The sequence below is a fragment of the Cryptomeria japonica genome, chromosome 6 (assembly GCF_030272615.1).
Source record: "Cryptomeria japonica chromosome 6, Sugi_1.0, whole genome shotgun sequence".
In the NCBI taxonomy this organism is placed as follows: Eukaryota; Viridiplantae; Streptophyta; class Pinopsida; order Cupressales; family Cupressaceae; genus Cryptomeria; species Cryptomeria japonica.
Window position 1 is genome coordinate 391,681,527 of NC_081410.1, and position 24,108 is coordinate 391,705,634.

General features: G+C 37.2%; 1 protein-coding gene across 13 annotated transcripts in view; it reads right to left on the bottom strand.

Moving 5' to 3' along the window:
* LOC131038301 (DNA (cytosine-5)-methyltransferase DRM2) overlaps positions 1-24,108 on the bottom strand; it is a 149,780-nt gene that overhangs the window by 105,689 nt on the left and 19,983 nt on the right. For 2 of the 13 annotated variants that reach the window (XM_057970660.1, XM_057970658.1), the window contains exon 2: positions 10,755-10,866. The exons of the other annotated variants lie outside the window; for them this stretch is intronic. The gene's annotated coding sequence lies outside the window, so the exon portion shown is untranslated. The remainder of the gene's footprint in view (positions 1-10,754; positions 10,867-24,108) is intronic. 13 annotated transcript variants of the gene reach the window in all.

Below are 24,108 nucleotides of genomic sequence, written 5' to 3' on the forward strand. Positions count from 1 at the left end.
TTTTTTTCAGCTATTTTTGTTTCACAAATTGTCAACCATCAAACATTATTTGTTTTTCATTATTTTGTTTTTCTTTTTGTTTTTGAATGAGTTCATATTATTTCTTGCCATAGGAACTAGAATGGCATCTACCTCTTCCTCCATAGGAACAAATGAACAATCAAAACAAAGAAATAATCCAAATTCTCCCCTATGGAAGTATGTTGACATTATAAGACCGCTTCTAGGAGGTGGGGGATTCCGTTGCAGATGCCAAGGATGTGGTATAGAACGTAATAGTTCATATTATCGGGTGGTAGGCCATTTGTGTGGGATACCGGGAAGAGGCATCAAATGCCCTGGAAAAGATGGTAAACCTATACCAGATCAGACAATGATGAAATATATTAGGGAGCATGAGGCAGCAGAAGAGAGAGAAGGCCGCAATTGTCATTGAATCAAACCGCACCAAAAAAACAAGGGGAATGCAACTTCCATCTAATCCCGATATTGTAGTAGAAAACCACCCCTTCTTTTCCACAGCTAAACCTCAAAGTGAAACACCCTTGGTACGCAAAACAACAAAGGGGCCTTTAGAAACCGCATTTCATAATGAGAGTAGAGACATTGTTGACCAAGATGTAGGAAGGTGCATATATGCAAATGGGTTGGCCTTCAATGTTGTTCGCTCCCCATACTAGAAGCAAATGTTGAAAAGTGTTGATGAAGCTCCAAAAGGGTATAAGGGCCCAGGTTATGAGAAGATACATGGAACCTTATTGGACAGAGAGGTGAAGGTGGTTGAAGATGCATTGTAACCCATAAGGGATTCATGGGTTGAGACAGGTGTATCAATTGTTTCAGATGGGTGGAAAGATTCTAAAAATCGTCAATTGATCAATGTCATAGCAGTGTCCCCTAAAGGGGCAATGTTTTTGAAAGTTGTGGATTGTGAGGGCCAAGTAAAAGATGGCCAATTTATTGTAGATATTTTCATCTCCGCCATTGAGTCAGTGGGACCCCGCAATATTGTCCAAGTCATAATGGGCAATGCAAAAAATTGTAGAGTTGTTGGTTTGTTGGTTGAGGAATGCTATCATCACATCTTTTGGACACCTTGTGCGGTCCATTCACTCAATCTTATGCTACAAAAGATTGGGAATAAAATTAAATGGATCAAAGATGTGTATGCAGAAGCTGAGGACATCCAGATGTTCATCACAAACCACCACATGTCTCAAGGGATTTTTAGATCCTTTTCAAATTTGGAGCTATTGAAGGTATGTGAAATAGTAATTTAATTTACATTTTCTGATTTTTTAAATTTTCATTGCTCATAATATCATTGTGTAAGCTATATTGTGTATTCTTCTTTAAAGTTTGGCTTTAAAAATTTCATAATTTTGGCATTAATTTGTATTATAGGTTGCTGAGACCCGTTTTGCATCAAACACAATCATCTTGAGACAACTTGTGAAAGTTAATGCGGCACTTTGCAATATGGTGATCAGCCCAAATTGGACTATATGGAAGCAGAGCAGCAGTGAGAGGACAGCAAAAATTAGGGAACGGATATTGAAAGAGTCATGGTGGGATCTTGTGACATATCTCCTTAGTTTTACTAAGCCCATCATGAGCATGATTTGCTATACCGACATGGATAGGCCTTGCATTGGTGAGATTTATGATGGCATTGACTCAATGCTTGAAAAAATGAAGAGCATCATAAATGCAAGAGAGAAAGACCTTGAGGAGAAATTCTTCAACGTAGAAGCAATTGTTGTAGAAAGGTGGAATAAGATGACCACACCTTTGCATCTTCTTGCATATGCCTTGACACCAAAGTACTATAGCAATCAATTTCTTGCTCAACCAGGAAGGCTTCCACCGTGGAGAGATTTAGAAGTGTCAGATGGGTACAAGACAGCATTCCTTAGACTCTATCCTGATGATGATATGAGAGATATTATTACAAAATGAGTTCATAGAATTTGCAAATGGAAACGGTCAGTGTTGATGATCTTCATCATAGATCCAAGAAGGATACTCATAGTTGGTGGTACTTCCATGGCACATGCTTCCAAAACCTACAACCCCTCGCTGTTAAAGTTTTATCACAAGTAACTTTAATTAATTAAAATTTATCACAATTTTTAACTTTTATTTATAGTTTACTTTGTTTTCATAGGTTGCTAGTAATTTTTAATTTTATAAATTTATAACTTTAATTGTTTACTTTGTCTTCATAGGTTGCTACTTCATCTGCTTCATGAAGAAATTGGAGCACATACTCTTTCATCCACTCAGTAAAGCGCAATAGATTGCAATCAGAAAGAGAGGAGAATTTAGTATATGTGCATTCCAACCTACGTCTTCTTTCACACAAACAATGTGACTACAACCAAGGGGAAACAAAAATGTGGGATATACAGCCAGAGCATACTGATTTGGATGCTTCTACTTCTCAGTTTGTTGCATTAAGACTTGATGACTCTACTAACGAGCAAACTTATAGTGCAAGTGCAAGTGCAAGTGGCATTGGCATAGGTTCATCTAATGTCAATGTCAATGATTAGGAGGATGGGGATGATGAATTAGAGAATCCATTTGATGATTAAACTTTAAGTTTAAATTGTTGAAAGTTGAAACAATGATACTTGAATATTTTGTCATTTTGATATTAAACTTGATGTATATGATGCTATTATGGTATGATCATGATGCTATGATTACAAGTTTATGTGGGTTTTGTTGTTTATATGAAGCTATGTGACATGCTAATCTTAATTCATGCTTATAGGCTGCATAAATATATATATATATATATATATATTACATGTTTTTGTACTAAAGAACCCAAACCCCTTTGCAAAATTTTGTCGAGCTGATTCTTCGAACCCAAACCAGTGTCTGAACCCGAACCAGCAACTTAGCTTAAGAAGTATCACTACAATTTCTCTTAAATCTCTCCCTTGCAATTGAGAGGGAGGAGTCTTAAATAGGAGTACAAAATAAATAAAGGGCTAGAATTAATTTAAGATCAACAATCAAGATGAAAAAATTAAACCCTAATTAATGCAAGCTACAACAGTTATCTAAAACGGACCAATGAGAAATAAACAAGTATTAAATCCAGCTTTCTCTAGAAGTGGGTGTCCCTTATCCTTTTCTTTGGCAGCAAATTCAATGAACCTGTTCACTACGAGGTCGAGTTCTTCCATTGGGACACTTGGTATAATGTTGATCTTGTATTCCATCAAGTCCATCTCATCTTCACATATCGCAAAAGTGGCTATCCAATCTATTTCCAGTTTTCGAAAACCATCCTCAATGGACAAAAATGAGGATCCCTTGCTAAAATGTTGCTTCTGGATTGGATTTGTAGTGAAGAAACTGCTCTGAACTTTGGCTTTCATGTTCTCTACATCCAAGTCCTTGTCTCGGACTATTTCTTGCTCAAGCACATCGGAGATTGTGATGAAGACCTTGTCTTAGGCAGCTTTTATTGTTTCTTCTATTCTAGTACCATCAATCTTCATCTTCTCCAAGACTTCTCCTCTAGACACCAAGGCATCATAGCATGTGCCGAAGTCATATGATGTCCTAGCATCAATTACATTTCCAATGACTAAGTCTTGTTCAGGGATTCATTTCCGCACCTTTAAACACGGGATTGTCTTCTCTTGAACAGTTTAAAAATCTTCCCAAAACTCAACCATGCTCTAGATTCTATATATGAATGAAGTGATCTGACCATAGACCTATGCCGATTCTTCCATAAATTTAATGGCCTTGTCTACAACTTTTGCAATCGATTCCTTGGCTTCTTTGGCTGCCATCTTCATTCCTTCAAATCTCTCAACGGATTCTTGTGGAAGAGCCAAAGGTGAAGTGACTGTTGCCTCTTCTCTTCTAATAGGGTTTATCAAATGTCAAATATAATCCTTCAATTGTTCATTCTCCACTTTGAGTTTGTCCTTTTCTTCCTCTTTCCATAGCCTTTCCTTCATGGCCTTGACTAAATCATCTAACTCCTGGTCTTTTTGTTCCTTTATAGCATGACCTAAGTCCACAATCATTAGCTCGTTATCTTTGGGAGTGATGTCCTCTTTTATTTTGTCAACTTTTGGAATGGCCACCTATACTGAACAAGACCATGTGCCACCTTTATGGATTAAGGAATATTTCTTTGCCTTATTCTTTTCCACAGGCTAGTTCAATCTGTCTAAGAACTCTATTGAATCATCCACTGATTGGACTTCTACAATATCTTTATTTTTCATTCTTTCTATTAACCAATCCGGTATCATTGGTTGTCCAATACCATCACCTTCCTCATTTCCTTCATTTCCCTTGAGTGTGGAAATCATTCCTTCCTGAAAATCTCCTTCCAAGATATCAACTTCAATATTCTCCAATTCCTCATCCATTACTGTCACTGGATTATCAAGGTTATTAAGAAAAACTTGCTAATAGACTAGTTCTTCATTTGGTTCTTCACAAATTGGAGGAGGAATTTCCATCGCAATTTGTAGATTGCCTACAACTTGAGCTTTGTTCCTATATGTGGATGAGCCAGCTTCTTCAACCAAAGAAGTGTTGGTCGAGGAAGATGCATTGTTTGTTTTCTTCTTCGTGTGTGTAATTTCCTCATCTGATGTCCCTCTTTCTTCTTGTCCTTAGTGAACTCTCTGTTGTATCCTTCCTTTTCCTAGAATTTCCACTTTTTGATTTCTTAGCATTGTGAGTCACTTCATCCTCATCGGAAGAACAGGAATCCATGCTTCCTATTAAATCATAGGTGAAGGCAATATTCTTCTCCTTCAGTTTGTGAGTCTGTTGATCCACCCACCACTTAGTGTATTTAATGACTGGCCTCATCAATTTATCCAAATCTAAAAGCTCAAGTTCAGACCAATCTGTTGCAGGGAGAGGTTTATCTTTTTCTTCTTCATAGCATGGTTGGGTGTAATCTCCATCATCTTCCAATTGGTCAGGTATGGGGAAAAGCTCAATCGTTCGAATCATACTCACTAATATCTTGGACTACATTCTCTTTCTTGTTTCATACTCATCAGCCGCATTGGCCCAAAAATCCTCAAGATCAACTTTGTGTTTATACTTCTTTTTTGTTTACCATCCCAATATGGTGATGGGGATCAAAGTTGGACCTTGATCGATAGAAGGGAAATGGGTACCATTGCATTTCCAAATCTGCCTTATCAACTGCCTGTGCTGATGGACATGATTCTAACATCTTTCCAACGAAAAGGGGAAAAGAAATTTCAGCCTTTTTCTTGCTTCTTTGGATTTTCTCATATGTGTCCAGCTATCTGATGACTTCTAGCAATATCATCTTATTTGTAAGATATCTTGGAAGTTTGTATGGGCATCCTATAAATCCTTGGACCCTCAGGTATGTGAATCTAGGGAATTGAATATACCAAGATCCAAACTTGCCTATGAAATCCTTGGCCTCTTGTGTCAATCGTTGATGAGTGCCTCCTTGAAACATCTTGGTGATGTACATTTGGAATACATTATTGACTTTTTTGAAATGGGATTTCTCCTATATATGCAATTGCGGATAGCATTCATATGCTTTGAATTGACCATTCTTGTTTCCCACAACACCTTTGCAAATCAATCCCTTATATCTATAACATCTTGCCAACATGTAAATGTAGGAACTCATGTAAAAAGACTGTGTACTCCATGTTTCTCAGCTTCTCATCTATGCTATTACTAATTACTTTTGCCCAATTTATCATCTTAACACCGGAAGTGACCTCATCAATGAAGTAAAGCATCCAAGGCTCGAATGGGGAGGCTTGAGGGCTTCCCGTGATTGTATTTAGCAATAAGATGAGGTCTCCATACTCTTCTTTGAAATCTATCTGGAAAAGTTTCTTAGGCATTTTGGTATAATGAACCCTTGGCTTTTGCAACCACTAGTTGTTGATTACTACAGCACAAGAGTCAGGTTTTGCTTCAAAAATTCTCAAGGTCTCCTCTTTGGTCTTGTATATGGTGGAATGGTAATCTGAACTGTCGAATGCTTCTTTGATTGCCATTTCTCCAAGGTAGGCCAACACTCTGCCATCAGGTGCCACAACTTGTCTCTCTTGGATGTTGTAATGTTTGGCACATCCTTCTATCAGCTCGTAGCATTGCATAGCTAGAGGAGATCCTGCTGGTTCGACGATTCCATTTCTCATCATTCTACGTGTTAAGGGTGAAGGAAAACATTCATCAAGCGCGTACATTATTTTCTTGAACTCTTCGAGATCCACATGGTCATGGTTGGTATCTCCAAACCTTCTTCCGTTTTGTCACAATCTTGGACTCTAGTTGTGGTCCTTTGTTATTGAACTTCATCTACACCTTTCTAGAAATCCCTCCTTGAGTCGACATCTACCCCCTGAAAAACATGAAAAAATTTTAAGTTAAAAAAAAGGGGGTTTGATGTCTGCTTCCAGCCTGGAGTGCAAAGTTTGATGGAATTTCTAAAGATAATTCTGATTTAACTTCTTATGAAATTCTAGAAATTGTAACTAAAATCAGACTTAATGAAATTTTGAAAATTAAAATTAAGTCTGATTATGAAATTTTTGCCTCCAAATTTGTACAAAAGCATAAAAAGCAAGATGATCTTCAGTTAAATTTGAAGAATCTGAAATGAAAGTTCTCTTGCAAGTTTGGAAAATTAGAAAACTTTCAGACTGAAAGTTGTCTTGAAGTCTGAAAGAAATTGGAATTCTGAATGAAAATCTACCTTCAATCCTTAGTAAACCTAAGAATCTCAATGAAATTCCTTAAATTGTTTTAAGATATTGCTTTACACTTTGTCTCCAAGTGTGAAATTGACCTGAAATTCTCCTAGAAGTTGCCTTGTACCTACAATTTACTTCTAAATTTGCTTTGAGTTTAGGAAAAAATTGTTTCCTAAGCTTCAACTTTCTGCCTTGAAAAGCGATTTGTGAGTGTATGAAATGCCAATGCTCATTTTATTGAGAGGTCAAACTCTTTTATTGTTTTTCTCTGTGTTTAATTGGAAACGAATCTAGTCTTGTTTTGAACCAAAGAAGCAATAGTCTGGAAAAAAAAAGATTATACCCAATTAATCAATGTTGATTTTATTGTAGTGCTCGTTAACCACAAGCAAACATCAGAGTTGTTGCCTTCCCAACCATAGACGATAAGCTCTTCTCGTCACCCCCGAGCACACTACATGTCCTTCATGTTCTTGAATTCATGTCATTGATGCAATCATGACCTTGCATATATATGAATCAAAACTTCCTAATAGACCTCAAGTTGGCCATATACTTTTGGCGCCAAGGATAGGGTCAGACCTATATATTACAAGTTACATATGAGTCTCCCTTAGTTGTAAGTTACAATTAACTTAATCACAAGTTACACACAAGTGGTTCGCCCAAATAGGGCCTGCCCACTCATACAACTGAGATATTCAAATGCCAAGGCGACAGGTCACTTGGCATTTTGTGCACTAGGTCAGCCCTAGAAGGGATCCAACCTAGCTACACTACAACACTCCCTCTTAACTAGGGAGGATTCCTTCTGAATAACCAAGTCACAGTGACTACCACCATGGCTACTCCCATTAATAATACGTTCACCATAGCTACTCCCAGAGGGTGAACAAGCACATCATGGAATTTCTTCTATGAAACCCACCATACCTACTCGCAGAGGGTGGGCTCACCATGCCTACTCGCAAAGGGTGGAAGAGGGCTTTCACCTCAACCTTCTCCTAGAGAAGGGTGCATTACCACCATGCCTACTCGCAGAGGGTGGCTCCACCATGCCTACTCGCAAATGGTGGAACAAGGGCTCTAACCTCAGACTTCTCCCAGAGAAGAATGCATCTCCACCATGCCTACTCGCAGAGGGTGGAACGAGGGCTCTAACCTCAAACTTCTCCCAGAGAAGAATGCATCTCCACCATGCCTACTCGCAGAGGGTGGAATGAGGGCTTTTACCTCAAACTTCTTGCAGAGAAGAATGCATTAACAAGGGATTGCACCTCGAACTTCTCCCTCACAGAGAAGAACTCATTAACAAGGGATTGCACCTCGAACTTCTCCCTCACAGAGAAGAACTCGTTAACAAAATTTTCATGATGACGTGGCTCCCTCTGAAGCTGAAATGTCAGGCTCTCTCTGAAGCTGAAAAGTCAAGCTCCCTCTAAAGCTGAAATGTTAGGCTTCCTCAAGCTCCCTCTAAAGCTGAAATGCCAGGCTTCCTCTAAAGCTGAAGCAACAAGCTCCCTCTGAAGTTGAAATCAATCTTCTGACCTCCTCGTCCAAGGTTACTTCTGACGATATGTCAGACTTCCCCTGAATGTTGATTCTTCCTCTGCGAAGAAGTGCAAGCAATCTTCCTTCCTTGAATGCAATCTCTGATTCGTCCAACACAGCCAAGGGTGATCTGCTCAGTGCCCAGATACACAAAGTCGTTGCAGTGCTCCATACTGGCAATCACTCCATTTACCTTGAAGTACTTCCTCATGGACTCCCTCAACCCATTACAATAAGCCTTAGCCAGTTCCACCCGCCCGCCAAGGCCCTCACTCAGCAACTCCAAAATATGAATAACGTCGACCTTCACTCCATCGATCCCCACCCAAGACAAATACAAGTGCAATGCATAATAAAGTTCCGCAGCACGCTCCGACAGAACGAGGCCCACGCCATTGTTAACAATCTTATCAACAGCTAGATCTTCCATGGTAGTTTCCAACCCTAGCGAAAGCCTTGGGGTCAAAATTTCAGACGGCAATTTTGTACTCCCAAGTCGCACACCGCCCCAGTAACCCCAAAAAGCATGCCAGACATGCACATAATCCAAACTATGAAACTCCGTTTTCAGATCCCTCACAAAAGCACAGGATCTACCTTCAAGCGGTTAGGCTCTATAGAAGGAACCCGCTCTAATACCATGATTTTATGGTAGTGCTCACTAACCACAAACAAACATCAGATTCGTTGCCTTCCTAACCATATAGACGATAAGCTCTTATCGTCACCCCCGAGCACATTACATGTCCTTCATGTTCTTGAATTCATGTCATTGATGCAATCATGACCTTGCATATATATGAATCAATACTTCCTAATAGACCTCAAGTCGGCCATATACTTTTGGCACCAAGGATAGGGTCAAACCTATATATTACAAGTTACACATGAGTCTCCCTTAGTTGCAAGTTACAATTAACTTAATCACAAGTTACAATTAACTTAATCACAAGTGGTTCGCCCAAATAGGGCCTGCCCCAAATTGAACTCATACAACTAAGATATTCAAATGCCAAGGCCGATAGGTCACTTGGCATTTTGTGCACTAGGTCGGCCCTAGAAGGGATCCGACCTAGCTACACAACAACAATCGGGAATCGGCAGGTACGACGATTCATTCCCCAAAAATCGCATTGAAAATTGTCAACAATTTTCAACAATTTATTGCATGAAAAAATCATGATGGAATCGGGAAAAAAAAACACGAAACCCTGAAACACTTTAATAGAGCGTGAAAACGAAGAAAAAAACGCCACAAAAATGAAAAGAACGCTGCAAAAACTTAATAAATCACGTCACACGGCCACAACTCTACAGATCATCCGACAGTAGGGGCTTCGTTGCAAACTGAGAAAGATTAGAAGCCAATGTGGGCAGAGCAGAAGCCAGCGACAGAGCAGCAGCCAAGGGCAGCGCAGCGCAGCAGTCGTAATTTCCCAAGTATTTCCCCACCCACTCTTTCTTTTCTTTATTTCCCAACGCATTCTGTGTTTTAGGCATTTCATTCGTTTTACACCTCCAATGCTATCGTTTTTTACAATAGTTAAATGTGTTATTCATGCATTCTGCTAGTTTGAAATTATGTAGATAAAGTATCAGCTGTATTTCAAGTATTTAGAGCATTTTTTTGCTTTGTTGTCTTTGCTATACAAGGAAATTGGGATCAAGATTGAAAAACCTTTGACACCTTGATTTAGAAGTTTTAAACTAGCATCCAAATTTTTACACAGATTTTTAACCATTTAGAAGTTTCTCAAATAAATTTTTAAACAATTCAAGTATCTAGAACACCATAAAGCTTTTTTAATTTTGCATCTTCAATAAAATATAGGCAAAAGAAAGTAAACAATACTTAAAAGTTAAAACTCTTTCATAAATTCAGAAACTCTTCTATATTAATAACTGCAATTTTTTTAAACTGCAATCAATTTTTAAAAAAATTTAAACTGCAATCAATTCTTAAAGCACTTCTAGTACTTCTTTCTTGTTCAAAATGAAGGAGAGAACAAAGTGAAAATGAATTTTAAATTTTTAATCTCTCACAAATTCTCCTATTTGAACAGAAATCAAATTCTCATGGAATGGCATTTAGTAGAGATGACATCAATCTTATCATTGTATTTTCAATACGTACTTTAGTTCATCAGGAGAAGAAAACACTTTAAGAATGTTTTCTTCTGCATTCCTGATGAACTAAAGAACATATTGAAAATACAGTGATAATATTCTTCTTAAAGTGTTTTCTTCTGCATTCCTGATGAACTGAAGAACATATTGAAAATACAGTGATAATATTTGATGTCATCTCTACTAAATGCCATTCCATGAGAACACATTTATTTTAACTGTAAGCTTTCAATATGGAAATTTGTCTTCTAAATCAATATGAATCTGCTTTACATGGTAACAATTTGCATGCTTGGTCTTAGCATATGTTTGTAAGAAATATACCTCAGTTTACATGTAAATCATATCCAAAAAAAGGTTACATCCCTTGTACATACTTCCCCTTTCTTGCACATATTCATGCATTCACTTGGAAATAATCAAGTCTGAAGCCTTACTGCCAGAGAAAAAGATAATTGGTATCATGAGGGACTTGGTTTATTACATAAACTTCATGCATATGTTTAAAACTATCTATTGAAATGGTTAGCATCCCTTATGAACACACAACTATAACATTAGAATGCTGAAAGACTGAATTAAAATAGTTTTGCAGATCTGATTCTTGATCACAATGCCATGCCAAAAAGACTTTGCCTGGACACATTGCACACCACTTGCCAGTAGAACGAAGATTAAATGCAATTGGTGTCTAAATGATATCAATGGTGGCAATTATCGTTTCAAATGGCATTTGTCAAAAGAACAAGGAAATAATACTGAGATATGCAAAGAATGCCCTACAGATGTCTCATATCAAGCAAAGCAATCTCTTGATGGGATTAGTCAGAGTAAGGCCAAAAAGGCGAAAACCGGGGTTGAAATAGGTTCTAGTTCTACAGATGCTAGGAGGAACCATTTGGGTGAAGAGGGTGGTGAAGATGAGGATTTCAGGGAATATGGGACAGCACCTTCTACAGCACATGGACCAAACACAGGTGGAGGAAACATTCATGATTTCTTCCAACCTCGTACTACACCAAGATCACAAACAACTTTGGAGAGTACGGGATGGAGGAAAACCATCCGTGAACAAGCAAAGAAAGCAATTGGTAATTTTTGGTACAACTCTAGCATGGCATTCAATGCTTGTAGATTTCCATATTGGCAACCTATGGTAGATGCTATTGCATCTACAGGTCCAAGGTTTAAAGCCCCATCTTATGAGTCAATGAGCGTTGGTATGCTCAAAGATGCACTACGGGATGTTGAAGATGTTGTTAAAGAGCATCGGTCACGGTGGGCTATCAATTGTTGCAGCATTATGTCAAATGGATGCACAGATAGAAGGAACCGAACCCTTATTAACTTCCTTGTCTCTTGTGAGATTGGCACTACTTTTTTGAAATTCGTGGATGCATTTGATATAATCAAATCCGTAGATGCATTGTTCAAGATGTATGACATTGTAGTTATGGAAGTAGGGCCACAAAATGTGGTTCAATTTATCGCAAACAATGTTGTTGCTTGTTTAGTTGTTGGGAGACTATTGAAAGATAAATACCCCTCTATGTTTTTAACACCATGTGCAACACATTGCCTTGATCTAACTCTAGAGGACAATGAAAAAATTGAATGGGTGAAGGAGGCATTGTAGAAGGCTCACAAGGTTACCAAATTTATTTATAATCACACAAGGATTTTGGCTATAATGTGCTCTTTCATAGGAGGCAAGGAGTTAGTTTGACCAGAGCGGACAAGATTTGCAACACACTTCCTTGCATTACAAAAACTATGTGAGCAAAAAAATAATTTGCAGCAAATGTTTGTTTCAGTTGAATGGATGGAGTTTGGTTTCATAAATCATTTGAATAGCATAGCAACGGAAGAGTACATGTATTCTACCAGTTTTTGGGAGTCAATTGAACAAATTGAAGAATTTTCAGAGCATCTAGTAAAAGTCTTGAGACTAGTGGATGGGGAAAAATCCCCAATGTGATATTTGTATGAGGCCATGGATAGAGCCAAGGAGGTGATGAGTAAGCTGGCAAATAACAAGGAAAGGTATATGTCGTTGTGGGACATAATTGATAGGAGATGGGATGGACAGATGCACACTCCTCTCCATGCTGCAAGATACTTTCTCAGTCCATCATTATTCTACAAGACTCCGTCCATGGAAATTGATGTAGAGATCAAAAAAGGCTTTTTCAAGTGCATGGACAAAATGTTTCCCTATCGGGATAAATTTAATGCAGCTCTGTCAGAGTTGGAAATGTACAAGCAAGCTAAGAGATTTCTCTCTTCTAGGGCAGCCATGGAAGGCAAAAAACTTTTGACAGTCTCTTTATTTTGCCAAGATGGTCATTAAATTTGTTAAGATTTTAGGATATTCTAACAATATTATCTGCATATAATGTGTTTTTCAGCTCAATAGTGGTCTTGTTTTGGTGACAAATTACCAAATTTTAGATGGATAGCGGTACACATTTTGTCCCAACCATGCAGCTCATCCACTTGTGAGCATAATTGGAGTGTTTTTGAACACATACATTCCAAGAAACGCAACCGCCTATCACAATAACAGATGAATGACTTGGTGTTTGTTCACCACAACCTCCACTTGAAGCTAAAGAAAGTTCAAGGTAAGAATATTAAAATATACTTGCAATTAATTGAAACTTTATTCATTGTGTTTCTCTCTTGTAAGGTAAAAACTAATTTATACCTAGGCTTTTAAAACAGAAACTATTGAGGAAGACAAGCCAATTGACCTCGACGAGATAGATCCAAAGTCTAAGTGGACTGGTGTTGATGATGATGTTAGTTCGCTTCAGCTTGAGGATTTTGAGATCATGGGGATGGCCAACATGGATACTGAATGGGATGAATGAATTAGGACAAACTCTAACCTAGGAACTTCATCATCAAGGCCTGCTGCCCTCTAGCATATTATTGGCTACATTTGTTTTCTTGGAACTTTGTACTTAGTTTATAGGTTGACTTTGTACAGAGTCAAACTATATTGTTATTGACATTTTGACAACTATAAACATCCAATTATTATTTATGTTGTGGTATACTTTGTGCAATGTACTACTCAGTGATATGAATTTATATAACGAAAATCTATTTTCTATAATTCATGTGTTGGACTCTTTATTTTATTGGCTTACAATATCCCTATACTATGGAAATGCCCTTAAATATTAAAAAGTAGTTTTTAATTGTTTTTCTACAATTTTTTATGTTTCTTTGCAAATCCAATTTTTCCAAAAATCTTATACTTTTGTTTTGCCGATTAATTCCCCAAACGATTAATGTTGCTTTGTTTTGAACCTTAAGTCGAACCTTCTTTTGCGATCTCTTGTGCTTTCTTCTAGAACCTTCTCTTATTGGCAAACTTCATGCCTTGATTTGAATTTTTTACATCCATCAATACTTAGCCAATTTTTTATCCACCTTGGGCAAACTTGCTACTTGTTTGAGGAATTTTCTTATGCATAGAGGGTCTAAAGGTCAAAATTCCTAATGGGAGGTGCTTTTCCCCCGCATTTCTAATGACCCGTGATTTTCCCCCACTCAAAATCCTGATGGAAAAAGAATTTCCACCAGATTTCTGATGGACCTATTTTTTCCCCCATTCAGATTCCTAATGGAGGGCGATTTTCCACCAAGAAGGCAAATTTAACTAAATGTTGGGAAATCCTCCTAATGACCCACGTTTTTTCCTAGGAGTGCAGATGACTTTAATGCGGATAAAATTCATGTTCCTGATGCAGATCGATTTTCCATCAAGGCAGTTAATGATCAAATTTTAAGGATTTTTACGCGGATACCTGTTCCTAATTTAGGGTGAATTTCCTCAAGCAGCAATTTAGATGAAATTTGATCTAGATAATTATCCAGATAGGGGTCGATTTTCCCCAGAGTGATTTTTTTTTAACTTAATGACAAAATGAAGTTGGAATTTTGATTCCAAATGGATGGCGATTTTCCCTTGGAGACATTTTTGTGCAAATATGATGAATTTTGATAGGGATATTTATCCCAATGAGGGGCAATTTTCCCCCAAATGCAATTTTAATAATTTCCATAAGTTTTATTTGGATTTTTAATCCAAATGTGGGGTGATTTTCCCCCAAGAGCCAAAAGTGAACTACGGGCCCCAAATTTAATTGTTTTTTGCAAAGGTCGGCAATTATTTAAGAATCAAAAAACAATTAATTGATGATTTGCAATGATCATTTAATGATTAACACTTTCTAGAAGCAAATCGATTTTCCCCAAGCAAGTATAAAAAGCAAAGTTTTATCCCACATTGCTTGTGTGGTGAAAACTCAAGGTGAAAACAAGTTTAAAAGGAGGTTGGCCAGCATTATAATATTATTATATTTGCTGATAGTGATGGTTAAGTGGCTAAGTCGGTCGATTTTTTCCAGCTAGGCAATTATTTTGTGAAGTGTCTTTTGACACCATTGGAGCTGAACATTATTTTGAAGATCATTTTTATGCCCAATCAAACTTGGGTGATATTTTTTGAAGGCCATTTGTAAGAACCCACCCTAGGTGGACTCTTGCGAACACAAATTTTCTGCCTTGTTTGATTACTTTGGGTTTACCAAATCCTTGCTTGTTTGATTTGATTTGTTGAGATGCCAAGCAATATTTATAAATGCAAATAGCATTTACCAATTATAAAATATAATAATGCATCAATAATCAAATAACAGTCTCAAATCTGATTACAATTTCCTCAGATACAATAAAGACTCAAATCAGATTAATATTCTTTTGCAAAACAATACAAATGTACCCAGAGATCGATATCTATCATTGCAGGTCTGAAACTGTATCATGGCAAATTCTGGAAATGTAACCAGCAATCTGGAAAATGTTTCTCAGCAAACTTCATATCAGCATACTGGCAAATTCTGGGAATGTTCACAGCGATAGAAACCCTCTAATAATGTCGATGAAACAACACCAACCAAGCACGTCACTGTAGCAATCATTGTAGCGCGGGTATTGTTCACATGTCACTGTAGCAGCCAACACAGCTTGAAATCTGATTGCTAATGGCTGCCAATGATGAATCTTCAGGTCTGCACTTGATAGTCCTTCAATAATCTTCTGTAAGAATATTATTTTGCAATAATGTTATGATGTTGTTGATTTGATAATTTCTTCTCTGGAGCATTGAGGTTTGTGAGAAACCAAGGGTTTCTGCAGAAATCTGAGCTTGTCGGCATTGGAGAGCATAGCATCTTCATTGTAGCAGCAGTCAGAGGGTGTGAAATACTCACCTGATATTACTTGTGGAGTTGGCTTCATTCAAGAGTCATTATTGGGCTGACTGGAGGAATAAATTTTAGATGTTATTGTCAGATTAAGGACGATTGTTTGAGCAGATTGCATTGACTGAAAACAAAATTTAATTGCTGATTGTAGAGGGCCATACATATTTATTTTTTTGGCTGTTCACTACCAGCCATACCCTCACACCTTCATATGGTACGATTTTGGGGTTAAGAGTTTCTGAAAAATTATTAAAAACCAAAGGAGGCGGCGCCAAGGATTGGAGGACGATTCGGCATCATCATTTGGGAATTTCATAGCTAGAAGGTGGAGTTACAAAGTGCGAAATACTGTAGCATTTTACTATAGCATGGGTACCGTTCACGTGTCACTGTAGCAGCCAACACAAAGCTTGAAATCTGATAGTTAATGGCTGCCAATGATGAATCTGTTAGGGTTTCAAGCAGATCCGAAGCAAATATGAACTAACAATTATATGTAGATTTAAATACAAAAGATAAAGAAATAAAACAGGACACAGATAACACAAAGATTTAACATGGTTCACCCAGAATGGGTTACGTCCACCATACACAGCCATCCAATCTTTCTTATTATCCAGCAAAAACAACACATCAACATTTTTAATGCCTTAAGCATCCCAGCCGCTTATAACATGCGTTTTTAGGGCAACAAACAAAGTTGGCCATTTTAGGGTTTTATTACAATGTCGGTGTACAGTACTTTGCTGATCAGTCACCACATATCAACAGAATCTTCAGGTCTGCACTTGATGGTCCTTCAATAATCTTCAAACCCTAGGTAAAAATTCTTCACCTTTAAGCCCAAATAGAATTTCTGGATGAAGCTCTCTCAAATGCCAAATTCAATGGATATCTCACCACTTCCAATGGCTCGAAGAATGAACCCTTGGCTTCCTCCTCTCATACAATTTCATCAAAACAAATGCTCAATATAATGAAATCGATTTTGGTTTGAAGACTTATATACTCCTCATAAGTTCGATTTCCAAGGAAAAGCATTTAAATAACGTTTAAAATGTTATTTCATTTCATACTTAGGAAATCTTTTAACATTTAATTAATATTGGACCCCCATAATTGAATAAATGGCCCCCTTTAAATGAAGAACATGACCCTTTCTTTATAAAATAATAATAACTTATAATATAACATTAAATGGCCTCATAATAAAATTTATTAATAAAGTTATTACTTTATTAATAATCAAATAAGCGTAACTCCATGATTAATCAATATTTCTTCATTTTGTCTGCACCGGGGAGTTGACCATTTTATCCTCTGTCCAACCCACTGACTTACTAAAAATAGAAAGAGTCCCTCTTGATCGTCTCCCGACTTACTATAAATAGTAAGTACATGAAACTGAGCCCAAACGAAGTCCAATCTGAGCCAAACGAAGTCCAAACTGGAACATGCCGAATTCTAGAGAAGACAAGAACCTCCATTAACCAAGCCTCTGCCTCAGAAAACCCTCTATCCACAATTATTAGCCTACGAGGATCAGAATGATAGGCTAATCATCCAAAATTCATGTCTGCTGAAAAGGGGACATTACACCATTGGAGCATGTTTGGAGGGCGATTTTCACACTTGGGGGATTTTCCTTAGGTGGTGCCATTCTCCCTAGCTGGGCGATTTTTGTTTGACAGAGATTTTCTTCCATTTTGAGAGAAACAAAACTTGCATTTGGGAGGCACCACTGTTGGGAGTTAGTTGTGATTGGTTCCAAACCTGCATTTTCCTCCATTGCTGAAGCTGATCAGACCTCCATTGGAAACACATTTTTCAGACCTATTTTTCAAATACCAACAATTCTACACCAAGGCGATTTGGTTGAAGACTATTTTGGGGGGGTTTTATAAAATTTTCAGAGGTTGCAGGTCTGAGACACCATTGTTGCAGGCTGTCCTCAAACTAAACTCCATTTCCAGCCACCTTCTAAGTTAGGCGATTTCATTGGGAGGGCACCTTTAAGACATTAAATGGTCATTTTCTGAGTTTGTCATCATTGTTTGAGGTGCTGGTAAGTCTGAAACCTCATTTTTCATACTTGTCTTCAGACTGATTTTCTTTTATCAGCCCTCCATTCTTGCCCAGATTTGATTGTTTTGACCTTGGGAAGGTTGTTTTCATCAAGTATTTGCATTTCACGTGGCTCCAACCTTATTCAAATGACTGATTTTAAGTGTTGCAGGTTGTCTTCAGACTTATTGGCAGCCATTAGTGAGCTTGGAAAGGTGTCTTCAGACATTTTTTTAGTGAAAATCATACTTTTCACACCTTTACTAAGACATTTCCAGATTTGGTATACTCCTATGACCTAGATTTTCAATCAATTTTCTGAGTATATTAATGTCTTCAGACTTAGTTAAGTCTGAAAATAATGATTTTTAGAGATTTTACAGGGGTTTTGACCCTATCCTTATCATACTTATGTTCTATTTTCGGAATTCATTAAGAATATGGATAAAACTCCTGATTTCCATTCCTACAAAGTGTCAAAATAATTAGAAATCAGAAATTGTCTAATTCTGAAAATAGCTATCAAGAGGATTATTTTTTCGAAGTTATTGACTTCCATCTTCGTGCAAGTGCAATGTCGAAATCCGGTATTGGAGTTCGGAAGAAGCAACAAAAGATAGTTTAGGAGGGATTCTATCCGGAATCCAAGATGTCATCCAAATGGAAGGAGATTACCGACACAAACATGCACTTCCTCAACATGGACCAAATGCCGCAAAGGATGTTCGTAGTTGGAAACCAGATTCCCTCTCCTACCTATGCAAATATCGTGAAAGAGTTGCATCTATCAGGCCGTTGGATTTCTACAATCCATACAGTGCAGTAAGTTAGTCCTGGAATGTGCAAGATGTTACGATCCTCTCTCCAAAATGATCAAGACTCGCAAAGGGGTCACTATTGCCTTCCTTGCTGAGGATGCGATTGCCGAAGTATTTGGAATTCCACGCAATACAGACGTGAAGGACAAGACAAAGGATGAGTATGAAGCAAAGTTCAAATTGAAGTTGGATGCATGCAAGACTATAGCGAACAAGGAATATATGATCGAGCCTAGGCCTCATCATTCCAAGGCTCCCAAGACACTCATGTGCATAGATTTGAAAGAGGAATATAGCGACTCGGTATTCCTCCTCAACCAAGTGATGGGGATGTCACAAGGTGCAATATATCATGGATGGATGTTCTATTTTATCCAAGATTGTCTAAGAGGAACAATGATCAATTGGTCAAAGATCATAAGCGAAAATCGGGATTTTCAGTTGAGGAATGTGGAGAGATCCAAATCATCACCATGACTTCTTACCTAGTGTATATACTTGCAAGATTTGTCACATTCAAAGGATTAATATGCAAAGGTGAAGTTGAGAACAAACAAGGACAGTACATTAGTTATGAATGCTATCCACAGTTGAATATGTATAGAATTGAAGATTATAAAAGGATGAATGATGCATTCACCATGTACATTACAAGGATGTTGCAAGGCGGAATCCACAAGAGATTGTCTAAAGAGGCGAAAGAGTTGATTAAGCAATACAGATCGTGGTACATACAATTTCCCACTTTCACATACCTAAAGATTCATGGATTTCAATCTAAACCCTATAGGCTTCCTAGGTATCCTACAAACAAAATGATCCTATTGGAGGTGGTGAGACAGCTTTTGAATACGATTCCATCCAAAAGGATAAACATAGAACAGGGATGACATTTCCTATTTTTGTAGGAAAAACATTGGAAGTTTGCCATTCCGCTGTTGCAGCTAGTACAGTGATTGAAGAACTTGCATTCTATCGCCTTGAGACATACAAGAAGAGAGAAAGATTTGATCCGCATAAGAAAGTTGGGAGGATCAAAGGAGATAGATTCAACACAAAGAGGACGTTCAAGATTATTGGGCCAACCTAATGGACGAACAGGTAGTGAAAAGAAGAATGTGGTCCAGAATGTTCGTGGATTTCATGAGGAAGTGTGAACTCTTTCTCAATTCTGATCAAGTGTTGGATGACAAGGATCATACTCATCCACGATATGAGAGCGAAATGAAGAAGGCTATCCTATTGCCTAATTGGTCAGAGCAAGAAGTGACAGATTTGAATGAATTGATGAGAGAAGTCCTGAGTTTGTCCAGAGAATGGGTTGACAAGCAGATGAACAGGTTGGTCAATATGGGTGTTCACATATGAGAAGATGAAACAGGAGGAATCCTCTTCCGAGGATGATCAGAGGACAATTAGTGACATAAGAATCCATGCAGATGAGGAGAGTCAAGTTCCAAAGCGAAGGAAGAATACACCAGAAGAAACCAAGACTAAGGGGAAGGAAATAGTTGGTCAACCAACAAAGAAGTAGAAGAAGAAGAAGCCTAGCATTCCTTTGTCTCCCCTTGGTTTCTCATCAATCAAGGACATTGATATGCCCGAACAAAACAGAGATTTTGAGCAATGCTCGAACACAGTAATATTACGAAAAAATAGTCAAGAGTTACATGCCACAGCCACATCTGCACCACCTAATGAAGATGATGATCAGTCGGGATCTCCCACTGTCCTTTTGGAGGTTAGCTTGGGAAATTTTGACTAAGGATAATGATGATGATGATGATGTTATTTCAACACTGAAGGAGCTTGATCGAGTGATGTGTCTTGATGATGGGATGGAGATGACTGCTATTCCTAATTGGCTGATGAGGAGCATGGAGAAAAGTAAGAAAATGGTAGAGGCACAGCCCATTGATGATATTGATTATTACTTAGCCAGGAACAACAAGGATAAGGAACCTGAGAAGGCTAAGATTCTTTCGAACACAGCTAGAGATGAGACCGGAATGCGGATTGCACAAGTGGTTGTTCCTATTGGAGATGTTACTAGAGATGCTACTACTCCCATGGATTTCCAGATTACTTCGGTTGCCCTAAGCTGAACTACAAAAGAGCAAGAGTTCTAGGAACTCAATGATACAGTTCGAGTGATCAATGCGAGGGTGGACAGGGAGATTGAGAAGAAAGAAAAATATAAGAGAATATCAGACTTAGAGAGTACATTGCAGGGATAAGGCACGAGAATCCCGCCCTTATTTCTCCTATTGCAGTTGATCGTGGATTACATGCAAATTATGAGGCAACAAGAGATACACTCTCAGAACTTGGGAAGTGGATTGAAGATGTGAAGAAACAGGTGGATGATTTCCATACTCATTTTGTCCAGGCATTTGATAAAACGACAACGCTCATATTTAAGATACAGTATTTGGAGGGAATTTGGGAAGAATTCCGACCTATTCAGGAGAAGACTATTCCCCGCCTCATAGTGTTGAAGAGGATCCCTATTTCACATTGATCAGGGAAAAAATTGTGCAGAGATGGAAGGATCGATTCAGGAAATACAATCGAAGATCCTTGCATCTGTTGCGGAGTTATTAGGAGTAGATGTTAGTGAGGCCAGTGGCTTACACTTAACAAAATTGAGAGATAAGATGAAGTTTATGTACTTCAATCAGTTGGATTCTTTGAAGAAGAATCAAATGGATGATTTAGTTTCCTTGTTGATCCATGTCCACAATTCACAAAAGCTTATGCCAAATTGGGAAAACACCTTGGATGCTTGTTCCGATACGTTGGAGGTGATTGATTTGCAGCAGGATGCCTTGCCCAGCATTTCCATGGAGGAAATAGATTTTGTATTAGCTAGATTCTTGGAATATGCTGTGAGAGAAAGAGATGCAGGCCGGAATCTTCAAGAAGATTCCCTACCTGATGACTAGGCGTCTTTCTATTTGGCCATATGTTGGTGGCTCCATTTTTAATATAAACCCTAATTAGGGCAACTCTAGGGCTTTGTTGGCATGATCTTGGCCCTTGATTTTGATTGAATCTTGGCCATTCATTTTGATTGAGACTCTATATAAACCCCAGTGCGTCTCATTTGTGTGAGAGAGATTTTTGGGATTTGTCAGTATATGCTGCAAATTTGAATACAAGTCATTGCTCAAATTGATGGTGATTTTTGTTTAAATGTTGTATGCATTTGTGGTTCTCAATTCCTCTAAGTTAGAATAGAATTTTAGATTAGAATTTGCTTTCAAGTATTGTTAGATTGAATGAAAGGATTTGTTGAATGCATTTGTGTGGAATCCATTTAGTCCATACCACTAGCCTCTTGCTGATTGTAAGTGTGCCTTGCATCGTCAACTGGAATTTCTATATGAGTTTAACTTCAATTGTTATACGTCCATTGTTTATGCATTAACTTGAAAGGTAATCAATGTTTGATGGTAATGATTTGAACATCTTTGAATTATACCTTAGATGATTGCACTAAGCTTGTGTCAAATTGTTCGACTTGATGGTGAGACCTTGCCTAGTAGGATTTCAGCGAATCCTTCACCCTTTTCTTGCATTCTAGGCGTTAAAATAGAATTCCTAAACTTCCTTTTGCCTTTTATTAGAAATCCTTGTTAAAATAGATGAAGAGCTCAATTGCAAAATTCTAAGTCATTAGCATAACCTATTCCTATTCATGATACACTCAACAAAGACTCGAACAATTGTGTAAGTCCCGTCATGACCCCTCCTTGATCGTTACATATATATATATATATATATATATCCTAAATAAAACAATTATTATTATAAATATAATTACCAATAAATAATTGTTTAAAATTTTATTAATATTTTATTACTAATTTAACATTCTTGAAATTTCAAATAAAGATAAATTAATATTGCAAATTCTTTGTGACGTCCCCATCCAAATGCTAAATAACTAGGAGAAAGCTCCTTGTATTATAGATTGATAATATTGAAAGCCAACTCTTCCGATATTCATTGATATGACAAAACCGTACCATTACCGAACACCTGATGTAAGTATTATAAAATATCCCCATAAGGATAATAGTATATATAAAATGAAGAAATTTAAGAGATATACAAAATCAATTATTAAAAATGTATTAAGAAAGGAAATATTAATGTTAATGTTTATTTAATGTTAAATGTTTATTTAATATTAAAATATTAGTGTTAATGAATTGAAGCCTTGATCGGATTATTCCTATCGATGAAATCAAATGCATAAGTGGCCTATCAGCTTTGAGCATTTGATTACTATCCTTCTTCGGTATACTGCTAACGATTATGTTTATCACAACACATGACTGAGGTTGATATAACAATCATTAATCATGTTGTTCATACTGTTGATATTAATAATGCTGTTAACATTAATCTTAATGTGATACTAATTATACCATGCATCGATATTGGATATCGACAGTCACATTGGTAAGCATCGATAATAAATATCGATATCATATTATGCATCTATAATAAGTATCAATAATAATACGGTAATGATATTTAATATCGATTGTTGCATTGACTATTATATGAATTGATTAAGTGTATCGACTTGGGTTTTAATTATAACATGAACCGATAATGAGTATCGATTAAACAGCATACACATAGACTAATATATCGATTAGTTAATGATTGGTCAAGAGACATGTCTCACGCAGAAACATGTTCTCTACGTAGAGACATGTCCCTACGGGAGACATGTTCTCTACGTAGAGACATGTTCCTACGAGAGACACGTCTCCACACTATCATATCTATAATGATCGAACCAAGTATCTTGGGGAAAAAGGAGGGAAGTAGGATATATCAAATGGATAGGAAGTGATTATATATAGTTGTGCCATCAGATCATATCAGAACTGTTATTAGATTATTGGCAGTAACATCCTTGTTCCCGGTGGTATGCATGGGGATAGCTTAATATGCATGCTTAATATATAAAGTCCAAAAATGTTTTCAGGCAGAATTTAATACTAATATTAATATTGTCTGCCATACGTATGACAATCATTCTCATTTTTCATATTCAGTGGCAGACCAGATCTGACACTCGTCAGATCTGTCTGCCCTCACAGTCATTATGTAGAGTATAGTAGGCAATGGGTATTAATAACTTATATAATAGGTAATATATAAATATTTGATAATATAATTTAATTTATTAATTTATTTATATTCAATTCAGAAAATAATAATAAGTTTATATATGATATTGATATCAGCAATAAATATATATATATATGACAATTTTTACGTTATATATTTACAAAAGCATAAATTATAAATATGCCTATTATCATGAATATAATGGATGGTTTTTAATGAATTATATAAAAGAATTGAATATGATATAAGGAGGGAATTATATGAGACAATGGAATATATTAGATAATTTACACGCTGCGAAACAGGTAAGCGGTTGATTTACACGCCACAAGGATATATATGTGTGTGGACGTGTGTGCCACA